We start from the raw sequence: 19,351 nt of genomic DNA on the forward strand, positions 1-19,351 counted from the left end.
CTTGATCCCTCCTACCGTTCTCTATATGGATTATCCACCATATCTCACTAGGGGTAGCTTGGATCCAATTGAGGCTCCCTAAATATGCTAGGTCCATAAGGGTACGGCATATTAATTTTCTATGATCATTAGGTGTAAAACCCATCAATTTAACCGCCATATGGGTGACTAACCCACCAAAGTAAATTGAGGTCCTAGATCTACCGGCCTCGGCCGTCTTAAATTACCACTCCTTTGAAATTGTTGAGCCATCTTAAGAGGAATGTTTAGTTTTTCACTACTAGGGATCATGTAGGTGGATAGCAACTCTAACTCATCCCTCCTCATGTTCGCCGGCTCATGCCTCCTAAAGATGGTGAGGCCAACAAACCGTTGCCAAAATTTTGGCACGAGATGTTGAATCCAAGTTCCCTTGGCATGTTTGAGGTTTTCAAGTACATTTCCTGTCAAAGCCAAGTAGATTTCCGCACAATAATCCCTAGGAGGTTTCGTAGGCTTATTGGCTTTTAACTCAAAAAATCTACCAAATTCTTTCAATGACAATTTAAAATCTTTATTAAGCAAACAGAATTGAACATAATACGCAAACGCATTAGACTTAATAAAATTAAACGTAGAAATAAATTCAACGATCAAATAATCATAAGTATCGTAATGCAAATTGAATAAACCACTCATTCCAATTCCTTTGAACAATTTTTCCACATTCTTGTCAATTCCTAACTTATACAAAGTTCGGTGGTGAACAAAACAAGTAGAATTTACCTGCCTCTCAATGAGATTGAGCATCCTAGTCTTTTGCTTCAGTGCTTGTGACCACCACCTTGCTCCATCCCGGTATTTGAAGCTCCGAGTCGACCGTGGGTGTTGGTGGTTGCCTTGATGAGTCACCCCTTTGTGTCCTTGATCTCTTGAATGCCATTCTTGATAAGTTGAAGCTTTCTCTCTCTTAGGGTTTCCTAAAAAATTGAGAAAAAACTAGAGACAATTATATGTAGATTGTAGAGGAAAGTGAGAGGATAAAGAATATGTAAAATTTTTTGAGTTTTGATGGGAGAATTTGATAAGATCTTGATTTGAAAAGTGAGTTTGAAGGGTTTTTTAATGGAGTTTAGAGAGAGAAAGAGTGAATGAAGGAGGAGAAATAAGGAAGAAAGTGAAAAGAAAAAGGAGAAAAAGAGGTTTAGTGACCCATGGTAAAAGGCGTGCCCAATCGGGCTCTGGTCCGCCCGATCGGGCAAACCTTCAGCATTTAAGTTTCCAAGTTGCGTGCCCAAGCAGGCGAGCACCGCCCGATCGAGCGAGAGAGGAGGTCGATTTTGCTCGATCACCTTGCCCGGAATATCTTTTTGGGTCACTCGAATTCTCCAATTTCGCGCCCAATCGGGCGAATTTTTCTTCAATTTCTTCATCACTTGCGCGCCCGATCGGGCAAGTGTCGCCCAATCGGGCAATTTTTACACTCGATTTTGGCTCAATTTCACACCCGATCGAGCGAGCGTAAAGCTCGAATTGAACTTCACTCTTGCGCCCGATCGAGCGAGGTCCGCCCGATCGAGCCCCTGCCCATCTTAGAACACTCAATCTTTTTTTTACTTTAAATCTCCTTACTTGTTGACTCGAAACCTGTATAAAAACAGTTTAAAAAGGTAAAATTACACTCTCCTCACCTCTCTAAAAAAAATAAAAATAACAATAATGAAAAACTAGTCTAGAAAGCAAGAAATACGGGTTTCTTCCCGTAAAGTGCTTGTTTATCTAGGTCCTACACGACCCTATTACCACAATGTTGATCAAGTTGAATTGGAATCAATTAGGTGAAGTAATTCAACCGCACCAATCGTAGCCCCTTCATGGTATAACTTAAGTCTTTAACCATTTACCTTGAACTCATTACCATGCTCATCAATTAATTCCACAGAACCAAACTTATTAGCCCTTTTAATAGTAAAAATGCCCGACCACCTTGACTTTAACTTTCCTGGGAAAAGTTTAAGGCTATGGTTGAACAACAACACCTTGTCACCCTCTTAGTCTTCTCCTTGTAAACATGTGAACTATCATAGGTCGCCAACCTAAACTCATGAAGTTGTTAAAGTTAAAGTAGCCTCTTTTCTCCCGCTAGTTTAGCATACAAATTGAGCTCCTTGATTGCCTAATATGCCTTGTACTCTAATTCCAGCGGGAGATGACATGCTTTCCCATACACAAGTCCATAAGGAGTAGTGCCTATTGGGGTCTTGAATGCAGTTCTGTATGCCCAAAGGGTATCATCCAACTTATCACTTTAATCTTTCCTTGAATTTCCTACCACCTTCTCTAGAATGGCCTTGATCTCACGATTAGAAACTTCAACTTAGCCACTAGTTTGGGGATGATAGGCTAAACAAGTCCTATGGTATAGACCATACTTCTTGAGAAGGGTATCTAATTTCCGCTCATGAAAGTGAGATCCTCCATCACTGATTATAGCTCTAGGCACTCCAAATCTTGGAAAGATGGTCTTCTTGAAAAGTCTACGGACCACCTTGGCATCATTGGTAGAAGTTGCAATGGCCTCAACCCACTTGGATACATAGTCAACGGCGACAAGTATATAGCGATTCCCTCTTGAAGAGGGAAACGGTCCCATGTAATCCACACCCTAAACATAAAAAATTTAAACTTCCAAAATCCTAGTTTGAGGCATCTCATGCCGTCGCGAAATGTTTCCAATCCTTTGGTAAGAGTCAAAAGCCTGCACAAAAGTGTTCGCATCCTTAAACATGGTGGGCCAATTAAAACCTGACTCATTAATCTTGGCCACCATTTTGGTGGGGCCATGATGTCCTCCATAAGGTGAGGTGTGAAAGTTAGTAAGAATGCCGTGAACTTCTTATTCGGGAACACACCTGCGAAATAATCCATCTGCACACTCACGAAACAAAAAAGGATTATCCCAAAAATAATGTTTAACATCATAAAGAAATTTATTTTTCTGTTGGTAGGACATGTTAGAAGGTAGAGTACCACCCACTAAATAATTAGAAAAATCGGCATACCAGGTGTGTTCCTCTACAACTGCATATAAGTGATCATTAGGGAAAGAGTCATCTATAGGAAGAGAATCCTTACCCTCATCATACCTGATATGTGACAAGTGATCTGCCACAACGTTCTTTGCACATTTCTTATCCTTTATTTCAACATCAAAATCTTGGAGCAAAAGAACCTAACGGAGTAGCCTAGGCTTTTATTTTGCCTTGGCTATTAAATACTTCAAAGCTGCATGGTCAGTAAAATCAATAACTTTAGAACAACCTAGATATGATCTAAATTTTTCTAAAGCATAAATCAAAGCAAGAAACTCTTTCTCCGTAGTGGCATAGTTGACTTGTGCTTCATCCAAAGTTTTACTTGCATAATAGATAGCATGTGAAACTTTATTCTTTTTCTGTCCTAGCACGACACCTAATGCAAAATAACTTGCATAACACATGATTTCGAAACGAAAAGTGTCCAATCTGGTGCACATATGATGGGTGCCAATATCAATGCCTGCTTTAACCTGTGAAAAGCCTCAAGAAACTCGTCAGTAAAATCAAAGGGGGCATCCTTGAATAAAAGCTGAGTTAGTGGTTTAGAAATTTTAGAAAAATCTTTGATAAAGCGACGATGAAACCCCGCATGACCTAAGAAACTTCCAACCCCCTTAACATTAACAGGAGGAGGCAATTTCTCAATCACAAAAATTTTCGCTTTATCTATCTATATACCCTTATTAGATACGATGTGACCAAGAACTACTCCCTCTGTCACCATAAAGAGAAACTTATCCCAATTTAGAACCAATTTGCATTCTTCACATCTTTTCAAGATTTTAGCGAGATTTATTAAACATGCACCTAATGAAGACCCATACACACTAAAATCATCCATAAAGACTTCCATAATAGACTCTACGAAATGAGAAAAAATACTCATCATGCAACGTTGAAAAGTAGTAGGTGCATTACACAAACCAAAGGGCATTCTACGATATGCAAAAGTACCATAAGGGCATGTAATTGTAGTCTTTTCTTGATCTTCGGGGTGAATCGAAATTTTGAAAAATCCCGATTACCCATCCAAATAACAAAAGAACTTGTGATTAGCTAACCTCTCAAGCATTTGATCAATAAAGGGGAGGGGGAAGTGGTCCTTTTAAGTGACGATATTTAATCTACAATAGTCAATGCACATACGCGACCCTGTAACAGTTCTAGTGGGAATTAATTCATTTTTATCATTTTTAATCACAGTCATCCCACCCTTTTTAGGAAACACCTAAACAAGGCTTACTCGCTTTGAGTCAGAAATAGGATAGATAATGCCTGTATCAAGTAATTTAAGAACCTTTTTCTTGACTACTTCCTGCATATTAGGATTCAACCTTCTCTTGTGTTAAATATAGGGCTTATAGTTGTCCTCTAAATGTATCCTGTTGTAGGGAATATTTCAAGCATTACCCCAAACTTGAACCCCATTGTGATCATACGCTTAAGCATGGTGGCGTCCAAAGGGAAGGAAGATAAAGCAAAAGAGTCGCCAACAAGTTTTAGGAACTTGTAAACAGTTCACAGGGTGAACGTTACATCCCTTAACAATCCAGGAGTTCATCAACTCCAATAGGTCTGGAACCAGGACTGATAGTTCGGGGATGAAGGTACAAATCCAACCTAAAAAAGATTGAACCTGCCCTAATAATAGAGCATTGCATTAGCAAAAACTCTTAAACTCATATAATACTCGGGTTTTTGTTGGACCTCGCTAACCTCGAGGTAACGGACCTAAAAGTCTCTAGTAGTTTTGCGTGTGGATTTTCGTAGGAGGCTCGCGTATTTTCGGAGCTCAAGCATTCAAGTAAGAGCCCGTCTTTAAGGGCGAAGCACGCTTCAAAGGTAAATTTTGATTTTACCCTTTTGTTATTATTTGTAATGCTTTATGGTTTTATTAATTGCGAGTGGTTCCTTGGGTCGGGGTTGTTTCCGCAGTGAATCGGACTCACCAAACCCCAACAGCGATATCGGAGCCCCGCTCGTTTATTTTTAATTATCATATTTTTCAAGGTTTTTTTATGGCTTAATTTTTCTGGTTTGAGTTGCTAATTAGATTAGTAGCTCTTATTATCTATTTAAACCTCGTATTAGAGCTGACTTCAGCTCCCGAACCTGGATTTTGACCCAAAAATAGTGAATTTTTGGTGGAAAACGTGTTCTAGAAATGGTTTTTTCCTTTTAGGACTCGATTTTAGTCAAAAACGACCAGAATTGCATTTTTCGAGGGTTTTTCGTTTTTACGAAATTTTTTTAGTCTTCCTAACCTTGAAAATTAATTGCATATTTATGGTGGTTATGTTATTGGTTCAATACATATTTTATATGCAATTTTAAACCTCTTTAGGCATGATTACTTGGTGGTAATTTGTGTTTGAAAGCTTGGTTTTATTTTTCACATAATTGCAAATTAATTGCATTAAGTGTGAGAACTTTGTTTTTTGAGGCTTCTAAAGTGCTAAAGATTCAATCTTTAATTATGTTAAGTGATTGAAACTTTAAAATCTACTAAATTACATGAATTTTATGTTAAACTTTGTTGTTTTAATCATTTTTGGTTGATTGGAAACATAAAGTTTCAAACTGTGTGATAGAAATTTGTTATCTTCATATTGGAAGATATAATTTTTCAAGGACTCACAAATGTTAGTAGTTGGATTTTTCACTTGAACATAAAAGTTCATATTTTTCCAACTCCCTCTTACTTTGTCAAAAATCTCAAGATTAATTTAAATTGATTAAATTAATAATGAGAAAATGGCTTATTATTTTTGTTACACCAAGTTAAACCAATTTAATTAAATAATGGTTCTTGGGAATTATTTTGGTTTGATGCATTTTGAGAATTTTATTTTAAGTTAGACTTGTTTAAATTTTCAATTTTTCTCATTGAATTAGTTCTAAAATTAATTTAGAATTAATTATAAAGTCACGCAAAATTTGGGATCAAATCCCATGGCTATGGCACGCCAAACAAAGGCGGAAGCACCCTTGGCTAGCCGGGCTGCATAGCAACCCGCATGTGGATGCCAAGGGGCTTCCATGGTTTTACGTGCAGCCACTGTCGTGGCTTGTGCGCACAGCCACAAGCAGCAGCACAGCAACAGCGTCACAACAGCAGCAACACGCTGCCATGGCTTGGTGCGTGCGTGCGTGTTGTGAGGGCTGTTGTGGTGCGGGTGATGGTGCACGTTGTAGACACCCATTTGTGTCTCCCCAAAACCAAACCTGGTGATGAGTACCTTTCACGTCGAATCATAATCGAATGAAGTGAAAGTGTGGAAAGTCTAGTGTTGCGGATAGTTTTATTTTCTTTTCTTTTCTTTCTATTTTCGAAAACCTATTTTAAGAAAACAGTCAATCCAGTTTGGTTGGTCCATAGTATGGGTCCAATAGTGGTGTAGTTGGATGGGGCTTGAAAAGGGCTTTCCAACGATGTATTATAAGCCCAATTCCGATGAATAATGAGGAAGTTATGGCCAAATTACTAAACTGGGCCTGGTTTGAGCCTTATATGCGGCCCAATGATCTAGAGGAGGGCCTAATATGGATTTATCATTCCTAATGCAATTAGGAAGAGTTTTAGTCTTCTAGATTCTTCTAGAAGGTTCTTTTCATTCCTAATTCAATTAGCATTGATAAATTGACTTTTGTTGACTTTTTTGGAGCTTTAATCAAAATAAAAGAGTGTTTTTAAGAAAAATACGATTTTGTCCTTCTGTACGGTTAAATTTTATCTGAATTTAGAAAACGCGTGAAATAATTAATTAGCGCCTAACGCCAGACATTAGCGCCCGGCAATAGCGTTAGCGCCTAGCGCTAATGGTCAGCGCCTGGCGCTGACTTGGTTTTTTCCTCGTCGAAACTCTGATTCGTTTTTTCTATCTTTTTGGCTGATTTTCTCTATAAATAGCCTCCTAAAATCTCCGTTTTTCATCACCAACAATCATCAATTCTCTCTAATTCTTTTATATTCTCTTATTTTCTTATTCTCCAGTTTTTAAGAATTCTTTTCTCTTTGATTTTATACACAAAATTCCGCATTCACATGACCATGAAACACCTAGCAATGTTCGAAGTTGCCTTCGCCCTAAACGTGAAAGATTTTTATTTCTGATGGTTCGGTCCCAAATCTCTCTTTCAATTATTTAATTTAATTGTTGTTTATTATTTTCCTTGAAGTTACTAACGTGTGTATTTTGTTATTAGAAAGAGATACGAGGCATCCAAGTAAGTTCTTTAATTGATTTTAATTGATATTATGATGTAGAAATCATGCTTAGGTTGTTATTATGATTCATAGCATCATGTTAGGGTGTTTTTATCTTCCTAGTATCATGTTTAGGGTAGCAACTAAAAAATGCTAATATCAAGTATGATGCCTTTTATATTCTTCCTAATATTTATGGCTGTTAGTATCATGTTAGGGATAAAGCTTTGATTTTTATTGTTTAGTGACATGCTAGGCTTTGTTATTAATCTTGTTAGTATCATGCTTAGGATCTTGCTATTATTATGCTTTATTATTAACATGATTATTTAATTATTATTGTTATAATTTTTATGATTATTATCATGTTTCTTGATTATATTATTATTATTGCTTGATCACGCCTTTTATGCATGTTTAAAAGGAATTTGTACTTGTAATCACGCTTAATAAGATAATCAATAATCTTGTTTAGGGTAAATATGATTATAATTCAAGTGATCGCCAATAATAGTTTATTTGTGCATTAATATTCAACCAACATAGATAAACAGGTTTAGGGTAAACCTATTGATTGTATGTTAGTTAGAAAGCGCACATGAATATGATCAGAATAAAGTAGAGGCCTATTATTAGGGAAGGTTCAATCTCTTTTAGGTTGGATTTGTACCTTCATCCCCGAACTACCAGTCATGGTTCTAGACCTAATGGAGTTGACTATCTCCTAGATCGTTAAGGGGTGTAAGCTTCACCCTGTGAACGATTTACAAGTTCCTAAAACTTGTTGGCGACTCTTTTTCTCTATCTTATTTCCCTTTGGACGCCACCATGCTTAAGTGTATGATCACATTGGGGTTCAAGCTTGGGATAATGCTCGAAATATTCCCTATTATTTTTGGCGACTCCACTGGGGAGGATTTCTATTTTAATTCCTGAAATTTATTTTGGCAATGATTTAGAATGAGTGGATGAGACTCGAAAAGTTCTAAGTATTTCACGTGCGTAATTTTGATTAACATTATTGTCATATGTATAAAAAATATCTCATTGGAAAGACCATCCGTAATGAGTTAAAAATATAGGATTTTTACACGTAGGAAATTTGAGGAATATCTTTCACAACTAGAATCGAAATAATGCTGCGCGAAACTGAAAAATTTTATCGAGCACAAAAAGCTGCTGAGGCATGTAGGAAGTAGCGTCAGCAAACAAAGTCTAGTGCCAACAATTTGACATTTGCACCAGGCGACAGATTTTGTCGCCAGGCGCTAAAGCCAAAAGGTGGCTTTGGCGCCAAGTTCTTCCAATACCGAGCCAGAAATATGCGTTCTAATTTTGACTAGTTTTAGCACTGTTTGCTCGACCCTACTTCCTGATTGAGTTTTTCTCACTTTTCTGAAACCCATATGTGTTCTACATATGGACATAACCCCTGGGAATTCATTCTCCATCTACCTAATTAAACGCTCTGAGCAACAAAGGGTACATCCGAGAATGTTGAATTCACCAAACCATGGAAGCGAGTTTTTTCTAAACTCGCGGTGTTCCATCCACTCGCGCCAACCCTTCACGATTAGGCTTCCGTGCGGTGCATCCGAAAAATTAACCATGGACCCTCTTTGACTAACCCATATCTTGAACTTTAGAGAACTAGAGCCATGGTTAGGTTGCAAACTCATTGCATCATGTTGTGCCTACTTGACTAATTGTGCATTATTGGTTGTGCATACTCTATGTGTTTTTTCCTAACCGTTTGTTCGACTTGTGCTAAGATTAAATAAATTGATTTATGAATAAAAGAACTTTGCCTAATGAATTAATTAATTAATTAATTAATTTGAGTAATTTAGGTCTAATAATTTAATCAGTGTTGACTTAGTACGACTTTAGGCATACCCTGTAGAGTAATAATACCGAAAGCAGTTCCAGATCGACGTTCCAGCAATGGCGCCAAGATTTAAACTACAGCGCTACTCCATGGAGTGTAGCGCCTGGCGACAGTCCTGTCGTCTGGCGCTATACTGCAAAGAGAGGCGCCAGTCCTGTCATTTTGGCGACAGTTCGGTTTATTGCTCGAGTCATCACCTTATATCTAACTACACAGTTGTCTAGTCAATTTAGTTTTTTTTTTTTTTTACTGGTAATAATATCTTGTCAAGTCATTAATCGAGTCTAAGCACTAAGTCCCATGGTCTTACACAAGAGTCAAAGCATGTCACTTACACCCACCACATAAAGCACACACTAATGTACACTTTGACCATGTCTAAGGGAGTCTTGTATGCGCGTATTTTCCATCATTTTTTTAGGGGGGGTAAGTCGGATATTAATCCTCCAATTAAATAAACTTGCTTGAACCCTATACTTAACTCCAAAAAATATATACCTTGTTTTTGCCAAAAATATGCACCTATTTTTGCTATTTTTTTTTCTTTTTCAAACCGTGAAGTCAAAGTCAATTTGAGTCAAGTAATAAAACAAAAATGGTTTAATTTACAGCGCGTGGTCAAGAAAGGAAGGGCGTTTGATCAAAGAAACCTTTTTATTCAAGTCCAACTTTTCGACAAACCCATTGCTCGTAAAAGAAAAGCTAAGATAATAATGGCAACTCAAGAAGAAGTTAATAAGCTCAAGAACCAACTGATTACTGTGACTGAGGCGTTAAAAGTTCTAACCCTCAAGATTGATGATCCTGTGAAACAACAACAGATGGACTTAATTGTCTAGTGACTATAAGTTTCAAGGAATTAACTCACAAGGGGTCTCGGTGGACAATGATCTTTTTCCGCAGAAGTTCAATGCCAACGACATCCCGAAATTGAAAGCGACTGACAACCCTTATTTTCATTTAAGAGCCTTCGAAACAATAATGAGTATTAAGGGTATTGACAAGAAAGTGTTTCCCTCTTTATTCTCACTATCTCTCGAAACCGTTTGCCAGCAATGGTTCTTTTCTCTTGAGAAAGAAAGAACCTCTACTTGAGAGTCTATAGTAACGCTTTCATTGATAGATATAAATGCAATATTCAAGTGGAGACTGGCTATAGGGAACTTGAAATCCTCAAACAAAAAGAGAATGAAGGATTTACCTCTTTCTTCAACAAATGGAGAGAAACCTCTACTAAGATGATCGAGGTGCCAAGAGAGAGAATCTGTGAGGTTATTCATCAAGAACCTTTAAGAGAAGTATTCCAAGCACCTCAAATACTAGAATAATCACCATACTTTCAAGGCCGTCTATGACATTGGAATCAATATTGAAGACGACCAGGCTAAGCTGAAAGCTGGTAACTATAACTCCAACAGTGGCTGGAAAGGCAAGAAGAACGACAATCCTTCTTCTTCCAATACCACCCACTCAAACAATGTTAGTACCTTTAACTTAAGTGAAGTCCTTGCTATGAATAATCAAGGACAAAAGAAACCATTTAGGAGGAACTTTACTCTTATAGGTATGAGTTATGACACCGCATTTGACCGATTAAATACAAAAGGTCTTATAACTCCTATTGGGCCATTTGGGGACCCGCCGGTCGAGAAGAGAACGGCTAATTGGAACCCCAATGCACATTCCAAGTATCACCAAGGTAGGGGCCATCTTACCGAGAATTGTTGGAAGCTTAAGGAAGTTATCTAAGATTTAATCGGCAACAACAAACTGCCATTGCCTCCTGCCAGTAAGAAGTCGAGTATTGATAATTCACCTCTCGCTCACTCCTTGGCCATTTCTGATGAGGAAAAAGAGGTTGATCCCTCATCTCTCATCACGCCCATCGAAGAAATCCATGCTATCGAAGAAGAGGAGGAGATCTTTTTTGATGCCATGGATAACCTTCCAAAATAAGCAAGTAAAGAGGACATACAGTTGCTTACACTGTCCATGTTGGAAGGATCAAACTTGCTGAGTGAAGCTCTCGAAGTTGCAAAGAAATAATTAGAGGAGCTTCAGAAAAAGGGTGACAAGATTCCATCTATAAAGAAGACACCCTTTCCTCTGCAAGTAATTGACAAGCCCAAGAAGAGAAATAGACTCTATACTCCAATTGGGATTCCATATGCTCAAATGTTCAAAATGCTCTCCGAGAGTGGCGAGGTCAAACCTCTCGAACCGAGACCATTTGAATCGTTAAAAAGGACAGATAGGTTTTACTGCCAATACCATCAATCAGAGGGTCATACTATTGAAAACTGTTTTAAATTTAAGGATTTAATTCATAAAATGATTGATGACCAAAGGCTAGTCCAAATTCCACAAGAGGAAGACATAATTATTAATGGAGTTTAGGACAGTGATGAAGAAGACGTTTATTTAAAAGACATGGTAGGACCTCCACCTTTGGTGTCATTTGCCATGGATGATTTCTGGGTTGAAGAAGATTCATCCATAGACGTCCTCACAAGATCTGGGAGAATGCAACCTCCTATTTCGACACAGCCTATGACAACCACGCAGCAAGTTCCCATACTTATCATAGAAGACAATGATATTGTCAAACAATAGGCAAAGCAAATGAGTATAAGAAAGCAACGATTCTTTCAAGAAAACAAAAGTTGAAATGAATGTATGGAAACTTCTAGCAACATCTTGAGAGCATAGGTTGGCAGTGATGAATGCCTTGGATAAGATAGGGATAGATTCTGACACCACTCCTAAGGGGTTGGATAACTTCCTTACCAGTGATCTCCCTAGTCCTATAAAGTTGATCACTTTTTCCGACAAGGACTTACCTCCAGAAGATGACAAGCATTATAAGGCATTAAACCTCACAGTGGTTTGCAAGAGAATGAATGTCCCTATGACTCTTGTAGACAATGGAGCGGCCATTAATGTCTGTCCACTCAAAACTGTGAGGATGCTAGGCATAAGAAATGAAGACGTAACCCCGTCAACACAAGGAATAAGGGCTTACGACAACACTCGTCGTCAAGCTCTTGGTAAAATTACTATGAATATAACGATGGGAGCAATAAAACACGTTACTACATTCCAAGTAGTAGATATTAAGGCTTCATTTAATCTATTGTTGGGACGCCCTTGGCTTCATGACCTAAAGGCCGTCCCTTCATCTCTCCACCAACAGGTAAAGGCCATAGTTGGAGGAATTCCCATTACAATCGATGCTTCACCCATGAGGATTAGAGCTATAGACAATCCAATAATTAATGTGGAGCACGATGAAGATGATGGAGATTTGTGGGGCTTTAATGAAGAGGTTTCCTGAATCGAGGAGGATGAAAGGACCCTTCTCTGCCACGAACCCCACTCCAATCTGATAGTGAACGCTATTCTGAAGAAACAAGGACATTTTCCTAGGATGACCCTAGGAAAGAAGAAAGGAATAGCAAAACCGCTTGAATCACCTGGCCTCCCTAAATTAGACACTTTCAGAATTGGTTTTGAACCGACTCGGGAAGATCTCAAGCGAGCCCAGGAAAAGTCAAAAGCACGTTGGGACGCTCGCATACAAAAGAAAGCAATCCCAATGGATCAGTATCCTCTTACCCTCAATGGACAATTCATACAAGAATGAGAGGACTATCCATGCTATGAATTTCCTGAACCGTTTGTCGTTAATGGCATAAGGGAACCGGGATTTCGAGATTTTCCTAGATTACTATTTTATAGATGAAATCCCAACTCCAATTCATAAGGAGAAAGCACCCCCATGCTTTGACTTTAATGTCATGGGATTACTATTTGGGCGAGAAAAAGATGAGCCAACATACAAAGAGGATAACTCCTCGCTCATCCAAACGGTCTTACAAAGCGAAAGCTTTGATCCCTCAAAGCTCATCACTCCAGCGGAAGGATCACTACAAGGGTGGCGCAAGACCGTCAAGGTAACTACTCCAAGTGGAAGGAAAATCTCCATCACAATGGGGCAAGGACCGATGTTCGAAGAGTCGTCCGAGTCAAAGTCAAAGACTCTCCCTATAAAGTCATCTTAGTCTTTAATTGTAGCACCCCCTCATTCTATATCTTCCCCTAGAATAGTTAGCGATCAAGTCCCTAAGGATATATCCGTCTTCGATGTTATGATCTCTGAATTTAATAATATGTCATCTTCTTCTTACTCCTTGTGTTCTTCTTTATCAATTAAAATGACAAAGAACTTATTAAAGCAATGGAAACACTTTAAAAGAAAACACCGATAATTGAGGAAACTGAGACGGTTGATATCTCAAACAATTCAACAAATAAAAGAGAAGTTAAAATCGGATTAACACTTAATGAACAAGAAAGAACTGATTTAATCAACTTGCTTAAAGAATTCATCGATGCATTCGGTTGGTCATATGAAGATATGCCAGGAATTAATAGAGAAATAGCTCAACACTCTATACCGCTAATTCCAGGAATGAAACCTGTAAAACAAAAGTTGCGTCGAATGAAACCCGACGTAGCTCTTAAAATAAAAGAAGAAGTTGAAAACAAATAACTGCATGTTTTGTCAATTATCCAAATACCCTGAATGGGTCGCCAACGCCGTCCCAGTTTCGAAAAAGGATGGAACGTTAAGAATGTGTGTCGACTATCGAGATGTGAATAAAGCAACTCCAAAGGACGACTTCCCTTTACCACACATCGATATTCTGGTAGATAACACAACAAATCATGCACTTCTCTCGTTCATGGATGGATACGCGGGCTATAATCAAATTCTTATGGCAGAAGAATACATGGAGAAAACAACCTTCATAACACCATGAGGTACTTACTGCTACACGGTAATGCCATTCGGGTTATAAAACGCGGGTGCTACTTACCAATGAGCAGCGACTGCCTTGCTCCATGACATGATGCATAAAGAAGTTGAGGTATATGTGGACGATATGATTGTGAAATCAAAATATCGCCCAGGCCATCAAATAGCCTTGAGAAAATTCTTCGAAAGGCTAAGAAAATACAACATGAGGTTGAATCCAACTAAGTGTGCTTTTGGAGTCACCTCAGGCAAGCTTTTGGGTTATGTCATAAGCTCTAGAGGAATAGAGATAGACCCAACAAAGATCAAGGCAATCATGTCAATGCCACCGCCCAAAACCGAGAAGAAAATTCGAGTATTTATTGGCCGGTTGCAATACATAAGCAGGTTCATATCAAAATTGACAACAATATGTGAGCCAATCTTCAGAAAGCTAAAAAAGAATTTACCAGTAAAATGGGATGACAAGTGTCAAAAAGCCTTTGAAAAATCAAAGCCTATCTCGCAAATCCTCCCGTATTAGCACCAACACTTCCAGGAATACCTCTAAGGTTGTACTTAATAGTAACCAAAGGGACAATGGGAGCCATGCTAGCGCAAGAAGTAGAAGGCAGAGAAAATGCGATCTACTATCTAAAGAAAAAGATGCTCGAGTATGAAGTACACTATACACCACTAGAGAAATTGTGCCTCGCATTGTTGTGGGCCACAACCAAGTTAAGACATTACATGCTCGTGCATACAGTCTTTGTAGTTTCCTGATTAGATCCACTCAAGTATTTATTCGAGAAATCTACACTCAATGGGCGCATATCAAGATGGATAGTCAGCTTAGCCCAGTTCGATGTAAGGTTCATGCCACAAAAAGCTATCAAAGGATCTGTGGTTTCTGATTTTCTAGCAGACTTTCCAATAGAAGATTCGACGCCAATACACGACAATGAATTTCCAGACGAAGACTTGATGGTCACGGAAGATGATACATGGACCTTGCACTTCGATGGAGCCTCAAACCAAAAGGGATGTGGCGTTGGAGTATTACTAGTATCACCTAAAGAAGAGCATGTTCCAATCTCTATAAAGCTTGATTTCGACGTTACCAACAATGCTGCTGAATACGAAGCATGCGTGGTAGGCCTTAAAACAGCTTTGGCATTGGGAGTAAAAAATTATGAATATTCGGAGATTCTTCATTGAATATCAATCAAATCTCTAAAAGATGGAAAGTAAGGAGCGAAAGTCTAGCCCCTTACCAAACTTATCTGGAAACTCTCACTAATCAGTTAGAGAAGGTGGAATACACATATCTACCTAGAGAAGAAAATCAATTTGCTGATACCTTGGCAAGTCTAGCCTCAATGGTTAGGATTCCTACGGAAATCGAGCAAATGCCTCTAACTATAGGAAAAAGGCATAAACCGGCTTATATTCAAGCTATAGAAGATGATGAAGTGATCCAAGAAGAAGAAGAAGAAGAAGAAGAATCGTGGTATACGGATATACTCAATTATGTCATCAAAGGAGAATACATTCCCCATGCTGACAAAAGAGCAAAACGAGCATTAAGAATCTTGGCTTCCCAATACGTACTCATAGACAACGAGTTACACAAAAGGGTACCTAAGGGTCGAGCTCTCTTATGTGTAGGAAAAAAAGATGCTAGTCCAAAATATAATGCGGGAAGGATACTATTGGACTACCATGAATAGGGATTGTCATCAATACGTAAAAAGATGCCCTATGTTCCAAATCTACGCCAATTTACAACATGTTCCTCCATCTCTTCTCTATACCTACACTTTGCCATGGCCATTCTTTACATGGGGAATTGACATCATTGGCAAAATCACTCCCCCAGGAACAGGAGGTCACAAATATATCTTAGTGGCAATTGATTACTTCACAAAGTGGGTCGAGGCACAATCATATGCTAAACTCACCGCAAAACATGTAGCACTCTTTATTAAAAGAAATATTTTTTGTCAATATGGAGTCCCACATGAAATGATAAGTGGCAATGGAACTCACTTTCAAGCTGAGTGTGAAGAATTGCTACAACAATAATGGTATTCAACATCATTATTCTTCTCCTTATAGACCTCAAGCAAATGGAGCAGTCGAAGCGGCTAATAAAAATTTAAAGACTATCATCGAGAATATGACGGAAAATTACAAGGATTGGCCTGACAAACTCCACTTCGCATTGTGGGGTTATCGCACATCAATAGGAAATACGCAATTTTCCTTGGTTTGTGGAATGGATGCCATACAACCTGTAGAGCTAGAGATACCATCTGTACGCATTGCGTTAGAAAGAAAACTCGATGAAGTTGAATGGACTAGAGCGGATATGAGGAGCTAATTCTACTTGATGAAAAACGACTAGAAGCTCTACATCATACTCAATGCTACCAAACTCGTATGGATAGGCATTTTAATGAGAAGGTCAAGACAAGAAACATCAAAGTAGGAGACTTTGTGTTAAAAGCATTAAGGAAAAATGTTTTAGATCCAAGAGGATAATTTAAGCCTAATTAGTCTGGACCCTATATTGTCAAAACAATCCTGTTAGGAGGTGCAGCAAAATTAACTGATATGGATGGCAATGAGTTCTCAAACATGACAAATCTTGACCAACTTAAAAATTACTACCCATAATTACTCAAGTAGGTTACCCAAGAGAGCTACATTTGGCCTGATTCCTTAAGAAAGGATACGTAGGCAACCCTTTACGGGTGCAACCACTTTATTTTTTTCAAACCTCGCATCCCAGACTTAATAAAAAATTTGCCAGAAGATAGACAAAACATCGGCGTCACAGAAAAAATCCTTACGCCAGCTGATGAACCTTAGCGCCAGACGACAACACCTGTCGCTTGACGCCAGACTGCCGCAGCTAGCGCCTGTCGTAAGATCGTGACGCCACTTTTCTGGAAAGTACCTGGGAATATTCGGTGTTTTAGGGAAAATTTTCGACTTCCGTACTCGAAAAATTTCTGGAAATTTAAATTTTCAGTTTTCATTGCTTTAATAAATTAAATTTAAAGGAGATAATTTAATTAAAGCTGCAATTTCATTAATAAAATAAACTAACAATTACATTATTGATGGAATTAACTTTGAATTTAAAACTAAGTCTAATAACTGGAAGTTAAGAAATGCTTTAATCTTTTTTTCTCTTTCTTTGCTCTCTTCCAATTTTTATCTGCATCCTCTTCTTCATCCATAACTTTAGCAAGTAGGCATCCTTTAGAGGATCTACATTCAATCTTGGAGTAAATAGTTTCTCCCTTAGCTACGACCCCATGTTTCTTCTCTACCAAGCCTTCTTCTCTGAAGCGTCAGCTTTTCTTTTTCCCTTATCCTTCGTAGAGCTTTTCTTCTTAGGCATCGTAGGCGTTTTAAACACAACTCTTTCACCCAAGCATTCCTTAACGGGAATCACTTTGTCACCTAGACGACTCTTCACATCAGTTTTACTCTGATTTTTCTTCATGTCCTTTAAAGGTTTCTTTAAAAGCCACTTCTTCACATCATTGGGCAAGGAAGGAGGAACCTTTTGAGTGATCACTTCCCATAGAGGTCTAGCGCTCCAATAAGTAGCAACTGTGTCTACTTCTTGAGAGACAGGAAATTCATAGGGATGACGAAGATCCCCAGAAGGAATTGTTTGCAATAGGTCGTACTGTCTCTTTACCGTGCAGGGATAATAAAAAGTCATTCTGGACAAGCTTGGAAGACGGCAGAAAGGTTGCTTGTTGACACCAACCATCTTTTCTATTTTCCACCAAGGGATGACCTACTTGATGGTAAAATTGCAAGATCCGAAGACCTTTTTCCATTCAGGGCGCCCCATCTTAGAGAAGCATTTCTTCCTTCTCATAAAGCAGTTTGGAAGGTACTTTTCAATGTTGTCTGGAGGACTAATTAATTCTAGTCTTTCCATTAGCCACATCTGTAAAAAAAATTCAATGCAAATAAATTAATATTACTATACAAAAATATGTTTTTGTAATTAAAATTATTATTTTTCTACCTGTAATAAAACTGGAGAGCCCCGAAAAGGCGCTTTTGGATTCTTCTTAATTTAACAAGACTAAGCATAGTCTCTCCAACAATTAATGGCATTGGATTTCTCCCAGATTCAATCTGCTCCAAAACAGTTGATATGATTGCTTGACCCTCATTAGTTCTACCACTAGTGAGAAGATATTTATTAAGCATGCAATAAAGAAAAGCCCTCCTTCTATAAACATGAAAAGAATCAGAATAAGGTCTATCAAAATAATGGCGAGCAAATTCTTTCAAATTAACTATGCTACCATCTACTATATTTATTAGATCTTTGTCTTTTAAATTAAAGAAGCGCTAAAAATCCTTATTATAATATTTTTTTATTCTAGGGATTACTACAAGATCTAATGCAGGGAAGCCTAAGATAACACCGAATTCTTCCGACAAAAGGGCTAATTTCATCATACCCTAATCTAAAACAATGAGTATCCACATCCCAATATTCCAAGGCGGTATGAATAAAGTCTACATCAAGATCTACCCCTTTGACTACATAAATACCCCCCATATGAAAAACATCTAACTCTTTTCTCTCTTGGCAGTGAGACCGATACCATTCATGAGTGAAGTTGGTAAAAATTTTAGAGACTAGAGACATGATTATTATTTTCAAGAGCCAAAGTTATATTTAATCTGCTGAAATTATGAAGAAAATCGGCTAGGCAGGGGGCTATTTATGCACAAAATCGGCGTAGTTTTAATCCGGAAAGGATTCGGAGTCAGCACTCATCAGCGCCAAACGCCAGACATTGGCGCTAGACGCCAGAGCCTGGCGCCAAGAGCTAAAAGTTAGCGTCTGGCGCTAACTCAAAATGCGTGGCGCCAGATGGCGCTGATGTGTCTTATCATATGAGCTTTTCAAAACTGCGTTTTTTGCCTAATTCGAGTCTGACCAATGGCTTTACGGTCTTTTATTCTTTTTTTATGCTTTTTCTAATTATATTTTTTCCTTCTTCTTAATTAATATATCAATCATATTAATTATATTAGTTTTTGATTTTATTTAGACCTAACTTTCAAGTTTTTATAAATCCAATATTTTTACTTTTATTTTTTCATTTTTTTTTTTGGGAGAAAGTCAGATACCCCCCATCAATAATAAAAATGAGAATTTTTATGCAAAATCAATTTTTTGCACACAGAAACATGCAAAAAAAAAATTAAATAAACTCATAGTAATATGTACATACAAATATGTCTAAATAATGAGTCTAGATAAAAGTAAAGTTCTATACAAAATCAAAATAAAAAAAGAAGCACATGAATAAACTACGGCGTCGGAGGAT

The sequence above is a fragment of the Chenopodium quinoa genome, unplaced genomic scaffold (genome assembly GCF_001683475.1).
Source record: "Chenopodium quinoa cultivar QQ74 unplaced genomic scaffold, ASM168347v1, whole genome shotgun sequence".
NCBI classification, from domain to species: Eukaryota; Viridiplantae; Streptophyta; class Magnoliopsida; order Caryophyllales; family Amaranthaceae; genus Chenopodium; species Chenopodium quinoa.